This window comes from Rhinoderma darwinii, chromosome 1 (assembly GCF_050947455.1).
Source record: "Rhinoderma darwinii isolate aRhiDar2 chromosome 1, aRhiDar2.hap1, whole genome shotgun sequence".
Lineage (NCBI taxonomy): Eukaryota > Metazoa > Chordata > Amphibia > Anura > Rhinodermatidae > Rhinoderma > Rhinoderma darwinii.
The window spans coordinates 320,853,852-320,880,250 of record NC_134687.1 but is presented as its reverse complement, the minus strand read 5'-3'; the positions used below and the strand labels follow the sequence as shown (position 1 = coordinate 320,880,250).

Sequence of the window (26,399 nt, the reverse complement as noted above, 5' to 3'; positions counted from 1 at the left end):
CGATCTATTGCTAACAGCCCCCTCAAAGGAGTTGTGCATTAGTGCAACTGCTTCTCTATTGTCCCACCTGAGTGCTGAGGGATGCAAAGTATCCCCTAGTAAGTTACAGTTTTGCCAGGAAAAAGTTACCTTCTTGGGACACTGTATTTCACAGGGCTCTAAACATATCACTACTGATAGAGTCTCTGTGATCCAGAGGGCACCATACCCACAGAGTGGCAAGCAAATTAGAGCCTTTTTGGGACTAGTTGGGTACTGTAGACAATGGATACCAAATATGTCTCAACACGCTGCTCCCCTTTATGCTCTGACGACTCAGGCTGGTCACTTAGAGTTGTCTGCAGAGGAAAAACAGGCTGTAGATCATTTGAAAGCTGCCATACTTAGTGCCCCTTCACTAGCACTCCCAAACTATACAAAGCCATTCTACCTGTTCTGCCATGAACAGGAGGGACAGGCTTCAGGGGTGCTTACTCAGAAGTATGGAGGGAAACAGAAACCAGTGGGCTACTTTAGTGCCAAGCTTGATTCTGTTATCTCAGCAGGAGCTGCATGTGTCAAATCAGTAGCTGCAGGAGCCCTCCTAGTTGAATAGACAGCTGATATTGTGTTGGGAAATCAGTTATTTCTTATGGTTCCCCATGCTGTACAAGCAGTCCTTCACAGCCTAACCACCAGACACCTCTCTGCTGCCAGATTAACCAAATATGAAATCTCCCTGTTAGCACCATCTAATATCACCATACTCAGGTGTAATGTACTAAATCCTGCTACCCTCTTACCACTCCAGACTAATGAGGATGGACAGGATCCAGAGCATGATTGTGGGCAGGTGGTGGAACTTTTTTACACCCCTTCCAGTCCTGTGCTGGATGAGCCCATCCCAAACGCTGAAATGACCCTCTATGTGGATGGGTCCAGGCAACAAAAACCAGAGGGAGGGTTTGCTGCAGGTTTTGCTGTAACAGATGACACCTCTGTTTTATACTATGAGACCCTTGATCCTGGCATACATTCTGCACAGAGTGCAGAGTTGCTTGCCCTGATCATGGCATGTAAACTTGCAGAGGGAAAGACTGTAAATATATATACGGACTCCCGTTATGCTTATGGAGTTGTGCATGATTTTGGTTTTCTGTGGGAGCACAGACGTTTCTTGGCTTCATGTGGGAAGGTTGTGAAGCATGCAGACCTCATACAGCAGCTGCTGGAAAATGTAAAGCTACCTCGAGCTATAGCTGTTATCAAATGCCAGGCACATCAGCGAGCAAAAGATCCTATCACTATGGGTAATAACAGGGCAGATGAAGCGGCTAAAAAGGCTTCTCTTCTGATAATCCAAGAGTCCCCAAATGATGACCAAAATCTGACAATGGACACTCTCATAACTTTGCAAAAACAGGCAGGTCCCCAGACACACAGTAAATGGAGGAAGACAGGTTGTAAGCTAGATAATGGTGTTTGGAAACATGAGGATGGTCGATTGTGTGCCCCTCCAGCTATATATCAGTTTTTAACAAACTTATCTCATCTTCCATCTCATGTTTCCAAAGGAGGAATGGTTTCTATTGTAAGTAAATTTTGGTTTGCACCCGGATTCTCACAATTTGCAACACAATGGTGCAAGAAATGCATGATTTGTGCCAAGCACAATCCAGGTAAAATGACTAGGGTACAGATGAAACACCTTGTAAAACCTGACTACCCATTCCAGAGACTGCAGATAGACTACATTCAACTACCCAGATGTGGTGTCTATGAGTATGTCTTAGTATGTGTGGATATGTTCTCCTCTTGGGTAGAAGCATGGCCTGTTGCTAAGGCAACAGCTGTAGTGACAGCTAAGAAAATAATATCTGAGATTGTGTGCAGATACGGCCTACCTGAGACGGTAGAGTCTGACCGTGGGACACATTTCACAGGGCAGGTATTTGGAGAAATGTTGAAAGGGTTGCAAATTAATCAACAGCTACACACTCCATATCATCCACAGTCATCAGGGAAGGTTGAGAGAGCAAATGGCATCTTAAAAAATAAGATAGCTAAAATCTGTGAGCAAACAAAACTTACTTGGGTACAAGCCCTACCGTTAGCTCTATTTGCAATGAGGCATACACCAAAGGGAATGCATGGACTTTCACCGTTCGAAGTGCTGTTTGGCAGGCCACCGCTGACTGGACTTTTCTTTCCACAGGAATTACATGGACAGTATGCTTCTCTAACTGACTATGTTGTCCAGCTCCATAAGCAGCTGACTAATTTGCATGGCTTAGTCTTTTCTTCTTTACCAGACCCAGAAGGCAAAACTGGAACTCACCACCTCCAACCTGGAGATTGGGTCGTGATAAGAAGATACGTGAGGAAACATCTGGAACCCAGATTTGATGGCCCATACCAAGTACTACTGACCACTTCTACCTCAGTGAAAGTAGAGGGGAAACCCAACTGGATTCACGCTTCTCACTGTAAAAAGGTGAACTTTCAGGTCAGGTGACGCAGATCTGTGTAAAAAGGGTGAGGCCACTAGGAGACAGGAGGATTGACTATAGGAAAATGTCAAAAATGCATTTGCTGTTTTGCCTGTTCCTTTGTATCTTATGCTATTGTACACAGGTGAATGGAGAACGGCGGAAGAACTCTATTTGGCTTCTACATCAACAAACAGCCAAGCAGCTGAACATAACTGACTGTTGGATCTGTTCTCATGTTCCTGCAAATCATAAAGGAATCCCTTTAATTGGTGTGCCAATATCTATGAATGATCTCAATCTCACAGACTATAGCTATGATGTTGAAATAGATGTAAATCACACCGCTCACAATGCTCTCTCAGACCAAGGAACATATTTAGAAATTGCTGGCCTACTAAATACACCCACTATGTGCATAGGGCCTATGTATGCTGATCACATAGCCAGTATTAATGGGCGCAAAGTCAATTTACCTAAGGTACACGTTGGAGAAACAGATTGTAAAAATGCCACATTACTATTCAATATGAAGTATGAATTAAACTGTGATGAGGTACATGGTAATTGTAATAACCAATGTTGGTGTGCAACTATGACAGCGTCTTGTGCCCCCAGGTGTTCCTGTCCTGACAAAGGAGATGATGATGAATGGGACTGTAAGACTAAAGTGCATGACAATATGAGATGGTTTCAAAGTTGGTTGGGGAATCATGGTAAAATAGTTCCTAGGGTAATAACACCAGGGCTATATTATATTTGTGGTAACAGAGCCTATTCTTGGCTTCCTATGGGAGCGTGGGGTAATTGCACTATAGGAAGAGTTGTTCCAGCCATCAGACAACGTCCAAATATCTCAATTGCTGACATTTATGAAATGTATTCTAAGGAGACTAGATATAAACGAGAGTTGTTTACAGAAGCAGATAAAGCTTGGATGTGGTTCCCCTCTTGGACAGGCTGGGGAATCGAACTAGCGAATAAGTTAAACAAATATGCTAGTATTATGGATGGGATAATTAATGAGACCTCCAGTTCTATCCATGCTATCAATGAAGAGTTGGCCCAAGTTAGGAAAGTCGCTCTCCAGAATAGAATGGCTCTTGATTATCTGTTAGCGATAGAAGGTGGAACTTGTGCTGTTATAGGTGAAGAATGTTGCACCTGGATTGAAGACTCACATGACCCCATAGAGGCACACATGAATAAGGTAAAGGAATTGCAGAAAAAAGCTAGAGATATATCTAAGGAGGGATGGACTCCCTTTTCTTGGATGGGATCTACTGGTGTTTGGTTTAACAATATGCTTTCTGGATTGCTGAAACCCATAGTGGTAGTGATAGGACTGATTTGAATGCTATTAATTGCCTGGAAATTATTAATGTGTTGTGTTTCTCGTTGCAGTAAAGATGTGGATACATCTATTCTCTAAACATGATGACAAAACAGCTACAGAGTTGATCGTCTGACAGCCAAGCTCGACTACCCGCCTCTCCTGAAGACCCCTCAGCTGTTTGAGAGTAGGGTGGAGGACATCATCTCTGAGAAGAGGGTCCCACAGATGCACCCCAGCAGTTTGAGCACCACTCTTAAAGAAGAGTTAATGCTCTGAGAATGATTTCACCGGGGATTTCTCCGGGGTGGTCCTTGTGATGTGATGCATCTCTGGCCGGCTGTTGTCATCTACAATAGTTAGAAAAGAGTTTGTGTGTGTGTTTTGCTATCAATACAACATATGGACGATTTAGTGGAAATTGCTACCAAGAAACAGTCAAGAATAGATGTTTGACATCTCATGGTCTATGCAGCTTATCTGTATACTCTGTGAAGTACGGACTGTCTCGGGGGTGGTTTCCAGGATAGGAAGGATGATAGTTAGTTAGTGAGAATAATATATATATATATGTGTGATAATGATATTATCAAAAGGGTGAAATGTGAAAGAAATTATTTAATTCCACCATTTTGTCTTCTATTCTATATTTCCATTTTAACTTCAATATAAGAGTGATATTTTGAGAGAATGCATTTCTGTTTTTGCTGTGTTAAGGAATTGAATCAGCAAGAATAAAGGCTGAGGGAAAACTGATGACTCAAGACCCCACCCTCTACGCCCTCCTTACAGAATACAGAAGATGATAAGGACTTACCATTTTCTGACTTGATAGGAAAATATTGCAATGCTAAGAAAATATTGTGAATGTAATTTGTTTTGTGCAAACTCAAGAGAATATATTACAGCTGATGTAGTAAAAGTTCAGTCTAAAAAACTGTATATAATCCCACTCATAATGTATGTAAAAGGCGGTCTGCCATCACTTGCTGAGTGACATCATTATGACACTGCTGTGAAACCTTCTCATGAGGAAATAAATATGAATGAATCTGGAGCAACTGTTTGACTTTGAATTATCCACAACAACATGAACAGTCTAGAATTTTTAGGCTAGGTTAATTTTACCAGTGAGAGATAGATTATATTAAAAAAAAAAAAAACAGAAAATCACATTGTCAAAATTATATCTATTTATTTACATTGTGCACAGAGAAATAAGTATTTGATCCCTTTGGCAAACGACTTAATACTTGGTGGCAAAACCCTTGTTGGCAAGCACAGCAGTCAGACGTTTTTTGTAGTTGATGATGAGGTTTGCACACATGTTAGACGGAATTTTGGCCCACTCCTCTTTGCATTTCATCTGTAAATCATTAAGATTTCAAGTCTGTTGCTTGGTAACTCGGATCTTCAGCTCCCTCCATAAGTTTTCGATGGGATTAAGGTCTAGAGACTGGCTAGCATTTCTCTTCCTCCAAACACGGCGAGTTGAGTTAATGCCAAAGAGCTCAATTTTAGTCTCATCTGACCACAGCACCTTCTCCCAATCACTCTCAGAATCATCCAGATGTTCATTTGCAAACTTCAGACGGGCCTGTACATGTCCCTTCTTGAGCAGGGGGACCTTGCGGGCACTGCAGGATTTTAATCCATTACGGCGTAATGTGTTACCAATGGTTTTCTTGGTGACTGTGGTCCCAGCTGCCTTGAGATCATTAACAAGTTCCCCCCGTGTAGTGTTCGGCGGTGCTCTCACCTTCCTCAGGATCAAGGATACCCCACGAGGTGAGATTTTGCATGGAGCCCCAGATCGATGTCGATTGACAATCATTTTGTATGTCTTCCATTTTCTTACTATTGCACCAACAGTTGTCTCCTTCTCACCCAGCGTCTTACTTATGGTTTTGTAGCCCATTCCAGCCTTGTGCAGGTCTATGATCTTGTCCCTGACATCCTTAGAAAGCTCTTTGGTCTTGCCCATGTTGTAGAGGTTAGAGTCAGACTGATTAATTGAGTCTGTGGACAGGAGTCTTTTATACAGGTGACCATTTAAGACAGCTGTCTTTAATGCAGGCACCAAGTTGATTTGGAGCGTGTAACTGGTCTGGAGGAGGCTGAACTCTTAATGGTTGGTAGGAGATCAAATACTTATTTCTCTGTGCACAATGCAAATAAATATATATAATTTTGACTATGTGATTTTCTTTTTTTTTTCTTTTATATATAATCTATCTCTAACTGGTAAAATTAACCTAGCCTAAAAATTCTAGACTGTTCATGTCTTTGACAGTGGGCAAACTTACAAAATCAGCAAGGGATCAAATACTTATTTCCTTCACTGTACTTTCTGCTCAGATTCAACCAAATGCAGCAAGGTTGATTGGACGTCGCTTCAAAGTACAGATGGACAAGGACCCAAAACATACTGCGAAAGCAACTCAGGAGTTTAACCCCTTCCCGCTCCTTGACGTACTATTACGTCATGGCAGCTGTATCGTTCGCGCTCCATGCCGTAATAGTACGTCTCGGGAGTAACGGCCGTTTCGGCCGTCCTCCCGACACATACAGGAGCTGTGACGCTGCTGTCTTGTTCAGCAGCTGTCACAGCTCCTACAGCGGGGACCGATCGCTGTGTCCCCGCTGATTAACCCCTTAAAAGCCGCGTTCTATAGAGATCGCGGCTTTTTAGGGGTTAAGCTGCCATCGCCGGCCTGCTACGCGATAGCGGCCGGCGATGGTGACTATGGCAACCGGACACCAAACAATGGCGTCCGGCTATGCCATAGACGGAAGCCTAGTGGGTCCTGACAACGTCAGGACCCACTATGCTTGCTGTCAGTGAGTAGCTGACAGTTCTAATACACTGCACTACGCATGTAGTGCAGTGTATTAGAATAGCGATCAGGGCCTCCTGCCCTCAAGTCCCCTAGTGGGACAAAGTAATAAAGTAAAAAAAAAGTTAAAAAAAGATGTGTAAAAATAAGAAAATAAAAGTTTTAAAAGTAATAAAAGTAAAAGTCCCACTTTTTCCCTTATCAGTCCTTTATTATTAATAAAAATATATAAACAAACAAATAAACTATACATAATTGGTATCGCCGCGTCCGCAACGGCCTGAACTACAAAATTATTTTGTTATTTATCCCGCACGGTGAACGCCGTAAAAAAAAATATTAATAAACCGTACCACAATCACAATTGTTTGGTCACTTCACCTCCCAAAAAATGGAATAAAAAGAGATCAAAAAGTCGCATGTACCTAAAAATGGTGCTGATGGAAAATACAGTTCGTTACGCAAAAAATAAGTCCTCGCACGGCTTTATTGATTGAAAAATAAAAACGTTCTGGCTCTTAGAATAAGGTAACACAAAAAGTGAATGATTGTTTACAAAACGTATTTTATTGTGCAAACGCCATAAGACATAAAAAAAAACTATAAACATCTGGTATCGCCGTGATCGTATCGCCCCGCAGAATAAAGTTAATATATCATTTATAGCGCACGGTGAACGCTGTAAAACAAAAAGTATACAAAAACAATAGTAGAATTGCTGTTTATTAGTCACCACGCCACCTAAAAATGGAATAAAAACTGATCAAAAAGCCGCATGCACCCCAAGAAAACTACAATGGATTCCTCAAGGGGTCTAGTTTCCAAATTGGGGTCACTTTTGGGGGGTTTCCAATGTTTTGGCACCACAAGACCTCTTCAAACCGGACATGGTGCCTAATAAAAAAGAGGGCTCAAAATCCGCTAGGTGCTCCTTTGCTTCGGAGGCCGGTGCTTCAGTCCATTACCGCCCGAGGGCCACATGTGGGATATTTATCAAAACTGCAGAATCTGGGCAATAAGTATTAATTTGTGTTTCTCTGATAAATCCTTTTGTGTTATAAAAAAAATGGTATAAAAAGAGTAAATTTCACCTCTACTTTGCTCTAAATTTCTGTGAAACACCTAAAGGGTTCATAAACTTTCTAAATGCTGTTGTGAATACTTTGAGGGGTCTAGTTTCTAAAATGGGGTGTTTGATAGGGGTTTCTAATATATGGGCCCCTCAAAGCAACTTCAGAAATGAACTGGAACCTAAAAAAATAAATAAATGAGGCAATACTTCGCTTCTTACATTATACTGATAATGAGCCGTGCCCACTCCGAGATGACCCCAGTTTTGACCGTTTGTATAAACGGAGACCCCTATTAGACCGTTCCAGTGCCCGGTTTTCCCAAGCATACACCCCCGAGAAGTGTATTTCTATTGATGAGTCCCTAGTACATTTTAAAGGGAGGGTTCAATTCCGCCAGTACCTGCCAGGTAAGAGGGCAAGGTATGGCGTGAAGATGTATAAGCTGTGCGAGAGTGCATCAGGGTATACCTACAGGTTTAGGATATATGAAGGAAAGGCCACCCCCAAACCAGACTGCATCCTGGACTACAATAGGTACATGGGAGGGATGGACTTGTCAAATCAAGTCCTGAAGCCCTACAATGCCATGCGGTGTGGTATGAGAAGCTGGCCGGGCACATCATACAGATGGCTTTGTACAATGCGTATGTGCTACGTCGATGTGCAGGCCAGAGGGGAACTTTCCTGGAATTTCAAGATCTAATCTTTAGGGACCAGGAAGGGGGGGCACCCAGTACTTCTGGAAGCGAGGCCACACGCATCGTACCAGGGCAACACTTTCCAGGAGAAGTTCCCCAAACCGGTGGAAAGGGAAAGAGTCAAAAGAGGTGCAGAGTCTGCTATAAGAGGGGGATAAGGAAGAACACAATATACCAATGTGACACGTGTCCCGAAAAACCAGGGCTCTGTATAAAAGATTGTTTTAAAATGTATCATACATCCCTTGATTTTTAATTTACCCTGATGCACTCCGCACAGCTTACCCCCCTCATCTTTCCCTTCTGAGCCCTGCCGTATGCCCAGGCAGCTGATAACAGCCACATGTAGGGTATTGTCGTACCCAGGAGAACCCACATTACAATTTAAGGGGTGTATATCTCCGGTGGCGCATGCTGGGCACACTATATTGGACACTGAAATGGCATATACATATATAAAATTGCAAATCTCACACTGCACCATCTGCTGCGCATTATCTTTTACACAGTACCTGTGGGGTCAAAATGCTCACTACACCTCTAGATGAATGTCTTAAGGGGTGTAGTTTTTAAAATGGGGTCACTTCTCGGGGGTTTCAACTGTACTGGTACCTCAGGGGCTTCTGCACACATGACTTAGCACCAGAAAAGCTCCAGTAGGCCAAATGGTGGTCCTTTCCTTCTGAGCCCTCCCATGGGCCCAAAGGGCAGTTTATCACCACAAATGGGGTATTGCCGCACTAAGGACAAATTGGGCAACAAAATGGGGTATGTTGTTCCTTGTGAAAATAAGAAATTTTGATCAAAAATGACATCTTATTGGAAAAAATATCATTTTTTTCATTTCACAGCCCAATTCAAATAGGTGCTGTGAAAAAACTGTGCGGTCAAAATGATAACAAAAACCATAAATGAATTCCTTGAGGGGTGTAGTTTCCAAAATGGGGTCACTTCTGGTGGGTTTCCATTGCTTTGATACCTCTGGGGCTCTGCAAATGCAACATGGCACCCGAAAACCAATCCAGCAAAATCTGGACTCCAACAAACACATAGCGCTCCTTTCCGTCTGAGCCCTCCCATGGGCCCAAACGGCAGTTTATCACCACAAATGGGGTATTGCCGCACTAAGGACAAATTGGGCAACAAAATGGGGTATGTTGTTCCCTGTGAAAATAAGAAATTTTGATCAAAAATGACATCTTATTGGAAAAAATATAATTTTTTTCATTTCACAGCCCAATTCAAATAGGTGCTGTGAAAAACCTGTGCGGTCAAAATGATAACGAAAACCATAAATGAATTCCTTGAGGGGTGTAGTTTCCAAAATGGGGTCACTTCTGGTGGGTTTCCATTGCTTTGATACCTCTGGGGCTCTGCAAATGCGACATGGCACCCGAAAACCAATCCAGCAAAATCTGGACTCCAACAAACACATAGCGCTCCTTTCCTTCTGAGCCCTCCCATGGGCCCAAACGGCAGTTTATCACCACAAATGGGGTATTGCCGCACTAAGGACAAATTGGGCAACAAAATGGGGTATGTTGTTCCCTGTGAAAATAAGAAAATGTGATCAAAAATGACATTTTATTGGAAAAAATATCATTTTTTTCATTTCACAGCCCAATTCAAATAGGTGCTGTGAAAAAACTGTGCGGTCAAAATGATAACAAAAACCATAAATGAATTCCTTGAGGGGTGTAATTTCCAAAATGGGGTCACTTCTGGTGGGTTTCCATTGTTTTGATACCTCAACGCCTCTTCAAACCTGGCATGCTGCCTAAAATATATTCTAATAAAAAAGAGGCCTCAAAATGCACTAGGTGCTTCTTTGCTTCTAGGGCTTGTGTTTTAGTCCACGAGCGCAGTAGGGCCACATGTGGGACATTTCTAAAAACTGCAGAATCTGGACAATACATATTTAGTAGTGTTTCTCTGGTAAAACCTTCTCTGTTACTAAAAAAAAATTGAATAAAATTGAAATTCAGCAGAAAAAATGAAATTTGCAAATTTCATTTCCACTTTGCTTTAATTCCTGTGAAATGCCTGAAGGGTTAAAAAACTTTCTATATGCTGTTTTGAATACTTTGAGGGGTCTAGTTTTTAAAATGGGGTGTTTTATGGGGGTTTCTAATACATAGGCCCCTCAAATCCACTTCAGAACTGAACTGGCACCTTCAAAAAAAGGCTTTTGAAATTTTCTTAAGAATTTGAGAAATTGCTGTTTATGTTCTAAACCTTGTAACGTCCAAGAAAAATAAAATAATGTTCAAAAAACGATGCCAATCTAAAGTAGACATATGGGAAATGTGAACTAGTAACTATTTTGGGTGGTATAACCGTCTGTTTTTCAAGCAGATGCATTTAAATTCTGAAAAATGCTATTTTTTGTAAATTTTCTCTAAATTTTGCAATTTTTCACAAATAAAGACTGAATATATCGACCAAATTTTACCACGAACATGAAGCCCAAAGTGTCACGAGAAAACAATCTCAGAATCGCTTGGATAGGTTTAAGCATTCCGACGTTATTACCACATAAACTGAAATATGTCAGATTTGAAAAATGGGCTCTGAGCCTTAAGGCCCAAACTAGGCTGCGTCCTTAAGGGGTTAAGGAAAAGAAGTGGAATATTCAGCAATGGCCAAGTCAATCACCAGATCTCAACCCGATCGAGCATGCATTTCACTTGCTTAAGACAAAACTCAAGGCAGAAAGACCCACAAACAAGCAACAACTGAAGACAGCTGCAGTAAAGGCCTGGCAAAGCATCACAAAGGAGTAAACGCAGCGTTTGGTGATGTCCATGGGTTCCAGACTTCAGGCAGTCATTGCCTGCAAAAGATTCTCTACAAAAGATTTAAAAAAAACATTTTATTTATGGTAATGTTGAATTGTCCAATTACTTTTGAGCCCCTGAAATGAGGAGGCCGTTTAGAAAAATGGTTTCAATTCCTAAGGCCTCATGCACACGACCGTAGCCATGTGCACGGCCATGATTTTCGGGTCGGCTGGCCACGGAGTGACAGCCGTGAGCCGTCTACAAATCGCGGGCCGTGCACATGGCCACGCCCATTATTTTCAATGAGCCCGGACCCCAGAACACGGCCATAATAAGACATGCCCGTTCTTTCTGCGGTGCGGGCTCCTGGGTCATGCACGGACCGTGAAAACCACGGTCGTGTGCATGGCCACACAGGAATGAATGGGGCCGCAATTCTCCCGTGGATTTTCGGGGGAATTGCGGCCGCAAAAGCACGTTCGTGTGCATGAGGCCTAAACGTTTCACAGGATATTTTTGTTCAACCCCTGGAATTAAACCTGAAAGTCTACACTTCAATTGCATCTCAGTTGTTTCATTTCAAATCCAATGTGGTGGCATGTAGAGCCCAAATTATGAAGATTGTGTCACTGTCCAAATAATTCTGGGCCAAACTGTATTTGGATCTCTCAGTACATGTTGCAGCAAAGCTAGTTTTAAACCCTGCTGTGCTGGCCTCCCATGTTCGCTTAAAGAGACTGTCACCACATTATAAGTGCCCTATTTCCTACATAAGGAGATAGGCGCTATAATGTAGGTGAAAGCAGTGCTTTTTATTTAGAAAAACGATCTATTTTTACCACGTTATTAGCGATTTTAGCTTTATGCTAATTACTTTCTTAATGCCCAACTGGGCCTGTTTTTACTTTAGACCAAGTGGGCGTTGTACAGAGGAGTGTATGACGCTGACCAATCAGCATCATGCACTTCTCTCCATTCATTTAGTCAGCGCATAGTGACACTGCGTTGTTCGCAATGTGCTGTCTTAGGGTATGTTCACACGTAGTATTTTCAGGCATTTTTTTTAACAACTTGCATTTTTCACGGCCGTTTTTGGAGCTGTTTTTCAATTAAGTCAATGAAAAACGCCTCCAAAAACGTCCCAAGATGTGTCCTGCACCTCTTTTGATGAGCCGTCATTTTACGCGCCGTATTTTGACAGTGACGCGTAAAATAAAGGCTCGTGGGAACAGAACATCTCAGGCAATGGGCAGATGTTTGTAGGTGTATTAGGGGTATTTTTTCAGGCATAATTCGAGGCGTAAACCGCCCGAATAACATCTGAAAACAGTGCGTGTGAACATACCCTTATACTGACACATTAACGTTACTGAAGTGTTTAGACAGTGCATAGACATTTCTTCCAGCCAGGACGGGATAACTCTTCACAATCCTGACACTTCGTTAACGTTTTTGTGGCGTAATCTCGCGAGATCATGCTGTAAATGACTGGTTACAGCGAGATTATGCTTTGCTCTGCTGGAAGTCCCACAGAAACGTTAGCGAAGTGTCAGGATTGTGAATAGACATCCCGTCCTGGCTGGAATGAATGTCTATTCCCTGTCTAAACACTTCAGTAACATTAATGTGTCCGTATAAGACAGCACATACTGATCTAGCAGGATCCCTATGCGCGGAGTAAATTAATGGAGAAAAGTGCATGACGCTGATTAGACCAAGTGGGCGTTGTACAGAGGAGTGTAGGACACTGACCAAAGTAAAAACACGCCCAGTTGGGCATTAAGAAAGTAATCAGCATAAAGCTAAAATCGCTAATATCGTGGTAAAAATAGATTGTTTTTCTTAATTATAGCGCCGATCTCCTTATGTAGGTGATAGGGCACTTAGAATGTGGTGATAGAGCCTCTTTAAGTATACCTTCTGCCTTTTTATCCTTGGGGTCTTTTAATAGTCCTATGTCTTCAAACGGTAGAGAAGTACACTTAGAAATTCTTGCTACCAAAGCATCAATCCTGGATGTCTTATCCCATTTTTCTGAATCTTCTTAAGCGAATGGGTATTTACGTTTGAAGTTCCTAGGAAGAAATAGCCTTTTCTTCTAGACTCCCCTTCTTCTAGAGTCCATCCCCTCAAACATCTGATCTTGGACAGACCCTGGCTCCTTAACATCTGTTTTTATGGTGGCTCTTATTGCCTTAAGAAGCTGTTCTGTATCGCTATTATCATCGGATGGATCTTCAGAATCCAATTCTCCCTCTTCCTGATGGATATCAGAATTTGACATTTCCTGTGGGATAGATCTAGTGGTAGATGGCATAGGAGAGAGTGGACGGGATGGGGATTCCTCACTCACCACCTTCTCCAAACATCTCTGGCATAATGCTTTCTTATGTGTAGCGGTTAGCGAATTTTAATAGGTCGGACTTTGAGCTCCCTCTTTATTTCCCTGAAAAATAAACGTACATAATATTTTTACAGTCATGTACAGAAGATTTTCAGAGGGAGTGGGTTATAAAAACATAACCACAGTCTTACTGGGCTAGATGGGTCAGAAGACTCTGCACAGGATATTTCAGTCAAACTAATTATCAGAATTCAGCAAGTAGCAGCACTGAATATAGAATCAAACACTACTACCCATGAAAAACCAGTAGAACTCTGCTGGTTTCTAAAAAGATTTTGGACCGAAAAATGTTAAATTTAGCCTCTGTACATTTAAGGGGCTGGACCATGCCACGCGCCTGTGTGCGAAACAGCCCCGGAAGTCAGAGATGCTGGTCCCATGTGCAGTGAGGGATTTCCTTGCCCAAGGGAAATCCCTAAGTCTAATGCCGCCAGGTTAGCACTGACCCCCTCAACCAACCTTGTGTTCTGGTCCGGAAGCCCGGGGCTGCCCAGACTGCAGGACTTACGCCAAGGAGTAGGACAGAAGGCACCTGCAGCTCTGAGCCCAGCTCTCTGCCCCAATCCTCCCTGAATAGACACTGCTTGTTCGTCCAGGGGAAAGAAGAAACCAGGGACGCTGAAGACGAAAATGATGATCCTGCATAGATCCGCACAGATCTTGCTTAACATGTCCCAAAGGGGGAAAAAGTACACATAAACAATATTACCTCTTCAGTTTTTCCCCACACAAGGAATCAGCTACTCCATAGTTTCCATTGCATAACACTAGACTATATTCCTGGTCATTACAGTCAGGAATGAAAACTGTTGGGGCACATGAGAACATGCCCTCCTTTTAGAGGAAAAGTAAAATTTGATGATTTTTAAAGACCTGGCATGTTCGAGCGAAGGTTGTTATGCAACATTTTTCTGTAGAACAACTGAACCTTCATGATCAAGCACTTCTCACTATAGAATATCAGGGAAGACTACTAAATGAAATTTGAATCAAACTTTCCACCTCTTATTACTCCCTAATCTTTTCCTTGCCTTGAACATAAAATTTAATGTACAGGGTAACACTTGTATTAAGGTATAATTATTGTGCGTTCTTAAAGATTTGTCTCTAGAACACGCCTAATAAAAAAAAAAAATAGTAATCTTGAAAACTTACATGGTAAATAACCTCCACAAGCCATTAAACAGCATAACCTCAAATTAACTTTTTTTTTTTCTAAGAGTTATAAATTCCATTATAGGTCGTCTTAATAAAGATTAATGCCGAACCGGAAGCTACATGCAGCAGGGCCCACAAGAATGGTGTTAGTGAAGTTAGTCATAGACAGTGGGGGATTAGATCAAGAGGTTTCCGCCAGTTTTGTGGTTTAAAAAAATGTGCAAAACTTGGCGCACGCCATAGTTGCGATAAAATTTATGACTTTTCACTTCACTTTCCAAAAGAAATGAGAAAAGGGGGCGGGGCCTCTGACAAATCAACAGACTTATCATAATTTATGCCAGGACCTGGTGTAAGTTATGGCCCAAATCTTCAGCTGCTCATAAAAGGGCTAGGTTTGCATTTCTGTCGTACCACAGTGAAATGTACCAAATATATTAAGAGGTGTGCACCTCTTAAACGGATTTACGTTGACTGTTAAAACACCAATTATATTAAGACTAGCATTAGATATTTGTTGACAGGTTCAGACACTTTTGGTAGGAACGTTTGACAATCTACGATCTCTTGTAGGCCATAGACATTATGCTGGCCATACACATTAGCCGACAATTTGTGTACAGGGGATGCCGGACTGACTTTATGACATGCCTGCTTATCCCTCCTCTTTCTACGCCATTAAATGTGAATGCTTGGCCAATCAGAGCAGGCGTGTTTATGAGAATAGTCTGAGGAGAAAGCAGTCAGTCACTAGTATACAGCGGACTGCAGTGTGGACCCAACATTGACGGCCTCATTGAAGCTGACCAAAGATATATAGAGGATTGTTACAAATATAGGTTGTTAGTAGTAAATTCCAGGATCGGAGTGTTTATTTTACAGCCAGCACCGACCCCCAAACACAGTATATATTCCATAAAGAACATCTGACCCAGCATCCCTACTTTGCTAATAATCTCTACCTTTCCCCGATATATTTCTGAAAACTTGCCGCTGTTGCTGGCTCCTAGACATGGATACGATTTATCCAGGCCTGCAATATATAGCTTTATCTTATAAACATACATAGTATATGTATTAAATTCTATTTTTATGTTATCTTGAAGTATGGTTACTACATATTGAGAGAAAAATGACCTAAAACCCTAAGTCCAGTATGTGATTAAGTAAAAAACAGCAAGCTGTTCTTGCCTAAACTGGTAGTTAAAAATAATTTTCCTCAGGCAAAGAACGTCAGACATAAGAATGTCTGTTTTTCAGGTTTTCTAATCCTTCACAAAAATACGGAATGTTAGAATAAATGTATAAAAAAACCTCACATTTTACTATATTTGCGGCAAGGGTCCTTTACATTAATTCTCTCACTACCACCTCACTTTCAAAGACAATGGATTGCTACATTTTAGACAAACTGTTAGGCTGGGTTCACACAACCTATTTTCAGGCGTAAACGAGGCGTATTATGCCTCGATTTACGCCTGAAAATACGGCTTCAATACATCGGCAAACATCTGCCAATTCATTTGAATGGGTTTGACGACGTACTGTGCCGACGACCTGTAATTTACGCGTTGTCGTTTGACAGCTGTCAAACGACGATGCATAAAATGACTGCCTCGTCAAAGAAGTGCAGGACACTTCTTTGGACGTAATTTGAGCCGTTTTTCATTGAATTCAATGAAGAACAGCTCAAAATTACGGCCGTCAATGACACCTCGCAAAATGCGAGGAGGAGCAATTACGTCTGAAATGGCCCGAGCTGTTCTCTCCTGAAAACAGCTCCGTAATTTCAGCCGTAATGGTGGTTAACGTGTGCACATACCCTTAAAGTTTCATCATACGTCATAAGTGTTTAACACATGACTTAGGGTCCTATTAGAGGGGCAGATATTCTTTCATAAACGAACAATGAGTGATGATTTAGCAAGTAGTTTGCGCTCTATTACACGTGACCATAATTGCTAAATATTTTCGCTGTTCAGTCGTTACTGCGATTGTTGCTCGTCCGCCTACACCTTATTTCTAAACTGTTAACGTCTGATAAGACAAAGGGTTGTGGAGGTAACAAACTAAAATCGATCACTTAGTCAGATGTTTTTCCGTGAATCAGCCACCCAAAGTTTTATTGTTCGTCGCTTGACTGCTGCACGCTATTACACGTGGCAATTATCTTTTGCAATCGAACGATTATACGAAAACTCGTATGATAATCGATTTGTCTAATAGGGTCTTTACAAGTATAAAACTCATCGTGTAAGTAAAGTTCCACATATCAGATCTTGTCATTTCTTTCCTTGATGCTTACCAATCTAGGCCACTAAAGGGAACCGGTCCGTAGTTTTTAGGCCTCAAAACTGCTGACAAAGCAATATAGGGGAGGGGTAGTGCATTTTAATTTAATAAAATTCTTTTTTTTTTCCTTAGTCATGCAAGTTTGATTCCTGCGGCGGTCGCAAATTTCAATCTCGGCTTTGATTGACTGCTCTTGCGGCCAATCAGGAGATCGCTAGAGCCATCACTCAGAGCAGAGGGGAGGGGCTTGTAGCGGAAGTAAACAGTTTTCTCGGTCATGTAACTTGCATGACTGATAAACGGGAAGGGGAGGGTATTTTAAACATACATTTTGTCTAGCTCTGTCAGCAGTTTTGAGACCTCAAAACGGTTTACAAATTATTCTTTAGAAGTCATGTCTCCCTCAAGGAAGCAATGAGGCAATTATAGCTCCCCTCTTCTTCCTCCTGGCCATTAGTAACGTATAAGCATGTATAAGCATTTGAATGGTGCCAAAAAGTACAGCTGCAATTAAAGACCATGTGGTAGCGCAGTGGATTTGTTGCGGATTTAAGGTACAGATTCCATACCACAAATCCACAACTAAAGTACAGTACAACGCATGTCAGGATATGCCACAAACCCATGGCAAATTGTGCATAGAAATAACTGCGGATTACAGGTCACGCCATAGCTGATTTATCATACCTCCCAACTTTTGAATTCGGAAAAGAGGGTCATTTTAAGCCACGCCCCCTAACCACGCACAATATCCCGCATCAACACATCAAATCACGGCTAGATCCTTCTGCAAATAACACGCGCACATTCTCACTGCGGATCGCTAGACTGTCTGGATATCACAGATATTATGGATCCGGTTATATCGTCTTTGTGTTACTTTTCCTATCTTGGGTATAACATTTGCTCATCACGGCAGCAGCTGCAGAACAAACCAAAAGGCTGAGAACAATGAAAGTCAAGAGGGAGACCCTGTGGTGGATGACTTTTCAATTGACAGGTAGCAGAGTTACATGATGGGGATTTTTTTTTCCAGTTATGTATTTCTGCTACTAGTCAATGGAAAAATCATCCACCAGAGCTCCCCTGTAGATTGCTCCACACACAGCCCCCCTGTAGACAGCACCACACACAGCCCCCATGTACATAGCGCCACACACAGCCCCCATGTACATAGCGCCACACACAGCCCCCATGTACATAGCGCCAGACACAGCCCCCCTGTAGATAGATCCAGATATAGCCCCCCTGTAGATTGCTCCACACAGACCCCCTGTACATAGCGCCAGACACAGCCCCCCTGTAGATAGCTCCAGATACAGCCTCCCTGGACATAGCTCCACACACAGCCCCCTGTACATAGCGCCAGACACAGCCCCCCTGTACATAGCACCAGACACAGCCCCCCTGTACATAGCTCCAGACACAGCCCCCCTGTACATAGCTCCCTGTTGGTAGCGCAACACAACCCCCTTATAAGAGGTAGCCGGCCCTACTGCTGCCACTCTCCACTCTGCTTTCACTCACCGTCAGAAGAAGGCAGGAGTCTTGCGGCGGCGTTCTCACTGGTGTCGATGCCGGCCCAGGAGTGGACCAGTTCAGTCACCTGACCGGTGAGGTCAGATGACAGGTCAGGTGACTGGACTGGTCCACTCCTGTGCCGGCATCGATCCCAGTGAGAACACCGCTGCAAAACTCCTGCCTTCTTCCGATCGCTGCTGCAGACGTCCGGAATGCATCTATCTATCTATCTATCTATCTATCTATCTATCTCACTGTCGGGAAGTGCTTCCCGCAAACCGCAGTACGGCTACGTTGCAGTGACAGCCTATATGACCACCCTGGTGTGTAGTTTTCAAAATTGTGTCCTTTTTTTTCCTAGGTTTTGGCACCACAAGACCTCTTCAAACCTGACACGGTGCCTAAAATATATTCCAATAAAAAGAAGGCCCTGAAATCCACAAGGTGCTCCTTCATTTCTGAGGCCTGTGTTGCAGTCAAGTAGCCCACTGGGGCGACATATGGGATATTTTCAAAAAAGTCAGTATCAGGGTAATAAATATTGATTTGTGCTTCTCTGTTAATACTTGCTGTGCTACAGGGGAAAAAAAAGGGATTACAATTGAAGATCCTCCAAAAACATGAAATTTTGAAATTTCACCATTACTTTGCTTTCATTCCTGTGAAACACCTTGAGGGTATGTTCACACGCTTAACAAAAAAAGTCTGATAATACGGAGCTGTTTTCAGAGAGAACAGCCTCTGATTTTCAGGTGTTTTTGAAGCTGAAAATGGAGCTTCTTTTAATTTGGAGCTTCTTTTGGGGCGTTTTCATAGTGTTCAATGGAAAATCAGCTCAAAAAAACGCCTCAAGAAGTCACATGCTACTTCTTTTTATGGAGCATCTTTTTACGCTTCGTAAAGAGACGCGCCGTATGAACTAAATGTTGTTTTTTCCATTGATTTCAATGGGCAGATGTTTGTAGACGTTCAGCTTCCGTTTTTCCAGGCGTTTAAGACCCGAAATACGCCTGAAAACACTGCGTGTGAACAAACCCAAAGGGTTAAGAAACTTTCTAAATACCGTTTTGAATATTTGAGGGGAGCCGTTTTTAAAATGGGTTAATTTATGGGGGTTTCTAATATATAGGCCACTCAAAGCCACTTCAGAACTGAACTGGTCCCTGAGAAAATAGGCTTTTGCAATTTTCTTGAAAATGTGAGAAATTACGTATAAACTTATAAGCCTTGTAAAGTCCTAGAAAAAGAAAAACATGTTTAAAAAAACTACGCCAACATAAAAGTAGACATATGGAAAACGTTAGCTAGTAACAATTGTGTGAAATAACTAATTTGTCCTGCAAGCAGATAAATGTAATTTTAGAAAAATGCTAATTTTTCCAAATGGTCTCAAAATTTTGGTGTTTTTCTCAAATAAACACTGAATGTATCGACCAAATCTTACCACTAACATAAAGTACAATGTGTCATGAGAAAACAATATCAGAATCGCTTGGATAAGTAAAAGCATTCCAAAGTTATTACCACAAAGTGACACGTGTCAGATTGGAAAAATTAAGCTGTCAGGAAGGTCAAAACTGGCTGCAGAGAGAAAGGGTTAAGTCACATGAACAGTTTATTACATTTAGTACATGAGGATTCTTTCTGGGACACACTAACATGATAAAGTAGGCCACAAGAAAAAACGACTTTGCCAGCAAACAATTCAATTTAAACATTACAATGGCACAATGGTACATTGCTTTGATGTCGCTGTAACTTAATGACTTACTTGCGAGGAAACTTCCTGAAGTCATTTTCTTCATAATGAACCTTTAAATCATCATCATCATCATCATCATCATCATCAGTGCATTTGAAAGGAAAATCGTGGCTGCCTGTTAAGATCATTCAAATCCTCTTTATTTTCCAATCTAATTGCTCATTTATACTTTTTAAATTTCAAACCTTTGACCTTAAGATTTTAAAAGCATTCATTCCAGCCAAGAGATCTTGCATTTGAGACCACCCCGCATATGGCTGTAAATAAGTATGGGATTACACAATGGACACATCTTCAGGACGAGTCATGTTTTCCTCACATGGTTCCCATCATAGAATTCAATAAGACGTGACTTTATTAATAAGATATTTATCCTCATCATCAAAGGGTTTCTTCCAACATTAAAGGGGTTTTCCAGCCAGTAAAAATTGATGGCCTATTCTAGTTGATGGTTCGGAACTTTCCCTTCATTTCTACTTGCTCACTGTATTTACAGTACTTGCTGTACTCACTGTATTTACCGGTATTGCAGCCTTTTCTCCCATGCACTTCAAAGGGAGAAGGCTGCAATACCGTGAATCGCCGCTAAATGAAAGTCAAAGATTCACAGTGAGCAAGTAGAAATGAAGGGGAAGCAGCGCTCGTACAAGCGCTGCACCCCCTTCAATACAGCTGACCGGCGGTATACATAAAAAAACACTTAAATATTACAGATACTGCCTCATCTAACAAAACTCTAAGATGAGAAGGCCTGAAACGTCGTCATGTTTTTCCCCGTCTTTCATTGACTCAATAGAAAAACAGCTCCAAAAACTATCATAAAAAACACTAGTTGCTTAAAAAAAGGCTGAAAATCAGAGGCCGTTTTCCCTTTAAAAGAGCTCCATATATTCAGCCATTTTTTGTTAAACGTGTGAACGTACCCGAACAAAACTTTCCTTCACAAAATGACTGATGTGGCCAGCAACTGGCCACCATGTTCACATGTTGAGGAACAGAAGCAGAGGATGCAGAACACCAGCAATGAGGGACTTTTTTTTTCCGAGAAGACTTGGTCAGGTTACCCATAGCAACCAGAGTTCAGGTTTCAAAACATAAATGGCAAGTAACCAGGCTACCGTGCCCACATGTCATTGAGGTTTATAGTGTATTTCATATTTTGAGCATACATTGAATTATTATTTTGGACAGTTTTACACCTAAAGCCTTTTTTTTTTTTTTCTTGGTGTATTGCTTTATTTAGGGATTGTATACATTTCTCTCTGGGGCTGACATACAATGGTATGTTTGTTCATAGCCTTAAAATTAAATATAGCTGTTTTTACTTAGTTATCCAAGCCCCTACTATGTACACTTTATAGGCTGGGCAATGCGGTCAGTGTCCATTATTGGATACAAAATCTAAATTTGGGACAGTTTGCAGAACATTCGCACAATGGAAAATTGTTACCATCCAATCTCTGCTTCTAACGCTATTGAATACACCAAAGAACATGACATCTAATCTTAAATTCTTATCAGTTTCTAGATATCAAAACTTCCAACTGCTGTACATGCAAACCACAATGTGAGAGAAATATTAACAGTTTAGTAGCATTACTGCTTTAGCTTCTAAAATATAATACCATTTTTAACGTATAGACTTAAAGTGGTTGTCCAGGGGAAAATAAATAAATCTAAAAAAAGTGTCCCCCAGCCTTGGTTTGCCTTCCCTAATACCCCCCCATTAAACTTCTAACCAGTTTCTGTTTGATCTCCATCGTCACTGCTGCTGTTTGTTTACATCCCTTGCTTTCTGTTTCCTGTCTTGTAACCCACCATACCCATGATCCCCTGCTGCATCTGAGGAGACAGTTGCATCCACCCCCCCCTTCCTCCAAAGCATCTCAGCTATTTGCATACTGCCACGCCCCTCTATGTTCACAGGTCCTTCCTCTAATTACAGACAGCTCCTTCCCTGCACACGGTCTTACACGGAGGCCTTATTCACACGAATGTGTCAGTTTTGCGCGCGTAAAAAACGCAGCTTTATTCCTGCCTTGCAGTTCCGTGTGACATCCGTGAACGGTGCGTGTCTGCGTTTTTTACGCGCGTATGTCATGCGTATGTCACATGTTTTTTACGTCAGCAAAATAAACTGAAGGAGGCGTTTTCTTTTTCTCATAATTTCTTTACCAACTGTTGCGTGAATCATGGACAGCACACGGATGTACGTCTGTTTGCTGTCCGTGATTTTCACGCACCCATTCACTTCAATGGGTGCGTGATGCACAAAAAACGCACAAGTATATGACGTGCAGTGAGCTTCAATGTATAAATGGCCCCATTGACTTGCATAGGTCCGTGTGACGTGCGTTATTTTCACGCGCGTAACACGGACGTGAAATACACTCGTCTGGGACGGCCATTGAAACAGCGGCCGTCCCACGGACCTATGTAATTCAATGTGGCCGTTCACACAGCCGTTGTTTCAACGGACCGTGTGAAGGGTCCGTGGGAAAATAGGACATGTATATTCTTTTCACGCATCACGTATCTCTCCATAGACTCTCAACTATGGTGGATGCGTGACATTGCGTCCCGCAACGCTGAGCACGGATGCACATCGGACGTGAAAAACTAAAGTTTTTCACGTCTGAGATGCGCAGCATTCGTGTGAATCAGGCCTAAGTGTATGTGCACACACACAAAATAAAAAAAGTCTCAAAATACGGAACTGTTTTCAAGGGAAAACAGCTCCTGATTTTCAGAAGTTTTTTGAGCAACTCGCGATTTTTGCAGATTTTGACCTGCCTGCACTCAGTTTGCCACGTTTTTTGCCCGCGGCCATTGAGCGCCGCGGGCAAAAATGCCGTGAAAAACGCTTTCTCTGCCTACCATTGAGGTCAATGGGAGGTCAGAGATGTAAACGCCTGAAGATAGGGCATGTTGCTTCTTTTTCCCGTGAGACAGTTTTACCAAGTTATTAAATGTACAATGGCCATTATATATGTGAAAAAATTATTCAAAAATATTACAAACATTGGTACAAAAGTGCATATCTTTATATTTAAAATGCCAATGATGGACAGTGTTATATATATATATATATATATATATATATATATATATATATCATGTATAAACATCATAAATGGTGACAATAAGGATAATTGGAATGATAAGGAAGGAGGCAGGGGCCAATTATATCCAGGTGGAAATTAATACACTGAGGGTATGTTCACACGAGGGCGTCCGTAACGGCTGAAATTACGGGGATGTTTCAGCCTGAAAACATCCCCGTAATTTCAGCGTAACGGCATGAGCAGGCGCTTGAACGCCGCGTCCATTACGGACGTAATTGGCGCTGCTATTCATTGGAGTCAATGAATAACGGCTCCAATTACGGCCAAAGAAGTGACAGGTCACTTCTTTGACGCGGGCGTCTATTTACGCGCCGTCATTTGACAGCGGCGCGTAAATTACGCCTCGTGTGAACAGACAAACGTCTGCCCATTTCTTTCAATGGGCAGATGTTTGTCAGCGCTAATGAGGCGCTATTTTCGGACGTAATTCGGGGCAAAAACCCCCTGAATTACGTCCGTAATTAGTGCGTGTGAACATACCCTTACAGTTAACGGTCTGTATGCAATGTCTGCATAGCCGGCGTGTAGAGTCCGCACGCATCAACTGCGCATGCTCCAAGATGGCGTCCAAACCGGATATTCAATCCGGTGGAACGCATCAGATGGAGCAGTCGTCACTGCGCATGCGCAAACACGGAACTTGCGTTCCAGTCCCAATACGCAGGCGCCAGCATCAACACAGCTACGAGATAGGTATGAAGATAGTAAAAATTTATAGTATCTGCAACTGAACATCGTCCAAACAATTGAATGAGTGCTGCAATGCATCATCCACCAGAATTGATGGAATTTGCAGAGTAGTGCTCATAACAAACAGCGGACCATCTATGATGATCACAATAAACTGCAATGTCACAGAGTTTAGGGACACCCAAAACCCGTCCTCATATAGTGTGACAGTAGTCACCATAGGAACATCTAGAGGAACCCCACTTGGTAGAATAAATATCATCCCACCCAGGGATGTCAAATATATCGGACATAAAATGTCACGACAAAGAAAACCATAGGTTCCACATATATTAATTGCACGTTTATTGTTGATATGGCAAACAATTTTTAGAATAGTACAAAATTAAAGGTATAGAAAGATTTTTTTATTTTATATATAGACTGGGCTACAGTTCAGTATTGCAGAACAGCCTAGTCATTTAGTATATTATATCGCAATGGTCTATGCTGGACATTACATTAACCCCTTAAGGACACAGCCTGTTTTGGCCTTCAGGACACAGCCGATTTTTTCAAATCTGACATGTGTTACTTTATGTGGTAATAACTCCGGAACGATTTTACCTATCCAAGTGATTCTGAGATTGTTTTCTCGTGACATATTGTACTTGATGTTAGTGAAAAAAATTGGTCGCTAAATTCAGTATTTGTGAAAAACACCAAAATTTAGAGAAAATTTGTGAAAATTAGCATTTTTCTTAATTGAAATGTATATGCTTGTAAGACAGATAGTAATACCACAAAAAATAGTTACTAGTTAACATCGCCTATATGTCTACTTTATGTTTGCTTTGTTTTTTGAACATCCTTTTATTTTTATAGGACGTTACAAGGCTAAGGGTATGTGCACACGTAGTGACAAAAAACGTCTGAAAATACGGAGCTGTTTTCAAGGGGAAACAGCCCCTGATTTTCAGACGTTTTTTGAGCAACTCACGTTTTTCGCGGCGTTTTTTACGTCCGTTTTTGGAGCTGGTTTCATTGGAGTCTATGAGAAAACGGCTCCAAAAACGTCCAAAGAAGTGTCCTGCACTTCTTTTGACGAGGCTGTATTTTTACGCGTCGTCGTTTGACAGCTGTAATCCCCGTCCACAGCTTCGGCAATGCTGTGGCCAGGGATTAGGGATTCCGCTCCTCCTCCTTCTCACATGCACTTCAGTGCGGGAGCTCCAAGAGTGAAGGAGGAGGAGGCGTGGAAGATGGGACAGGAAGAGGAGGGGGCGTGTACTATGATTGATGACGCTCCGTGTCTTTGCTCAGCCAGCACTTTCCTGCTGTGTAGAGACACCATACGTCATCAACTAGGTCTACAGGCGGCGACCAGAGGAGGCGGAGCTCTGAAGAGCTCATGAAACATCCGCCTGGCCCACTGCCTGTAAATGTTGTTGATGACGCGCCGTGCCTTTCTCCACCAGAAGTGCTGGCTGAGCAAAGACACGGAACGTCACAGGAAATAAAAAATGTACCCTGGGTGCGGTCACGTGACCGCAGATCAGAACAGGAGAACACTGGCACAGGTAAACAGATACTATATTAGAAATGTTATTAAATATGTCCAATTAAGTTAAAATTGAAATAAAATGTATTCCTGTGCAACCCCTTAAAAGGTATATTCATAAGATATGCAATAAATGTCTAAAAGGAATAGGCTACCATCTCTGGGACCACAATATATCAGGAGAATGGAGAGACTAAAGTGAGAGGTGTGGGGATCTCTCCACCAAAGTCTAAAGGTAGTTATAGAAACGGCTAAGCAAGTCACCTCTCCTTTTAGTCACCTCCAGTATGCGGTGGCCACCAGCCACCTTGGTTTGCAGGATGGGACTTGGAGGGATCCCTACTTATCAGGCATTTAACGGAATATCCTGTAGATTAAATGTCTAACGTAGGAAAAACCTGTTTTAAATTAGTAGTAAACAAAAAAAAGACTTTAAATTTATCAGTATTGAAGAGTATGAAATTTATAAAGCACTCGTGTAAACCTAGAGCCTAAACTAAAACAGCACCCTCTCTCTCCTTATGCGGTGTTCACACATTGCGTAAAATTATGCTGTGAAACTGGCCTACAAATCCGTACCAAAATCCGCAATGAAATCCATATATGTTACACATGGATTTTGTTGTTGATTTTGGTGCAGAATTTAGCTGCGGATCTTACACAATGCATTGCAGCAGCATTTCCACAACACATAGGGCACGCTGTGGATTTGAAAATC

General features: G+C 41.9%; 1 protein-coding gene across 5 annotated transcripts in view; it reads right to left on the bottom strand.

Annotated features, from left to right (window-relative positions):
- The window catches only part of PTBP3 (polypyrimidine tract binding protein 3), a 264,116-nt gene that overhangs the window by 164,071 nt on the left and 73,646 nt on the right, over nt 1-26,399 (bottom strand). The window contains exon 2 of one of the 5 annotated variants that reach the window (XM_075825591.1): nt 20,336-20,441. The exons of the other annotated variants lie outside the window; for them this stretch is intronic. The gene's annotated coding sequence lies outside the window, so the exon portion shown is untranslated. The remainder of the gene's footprint in view (nt 1-20,335; nt 20,442-26,399) is intronic. 5 annotated transcript variants of the gene reach the window in all.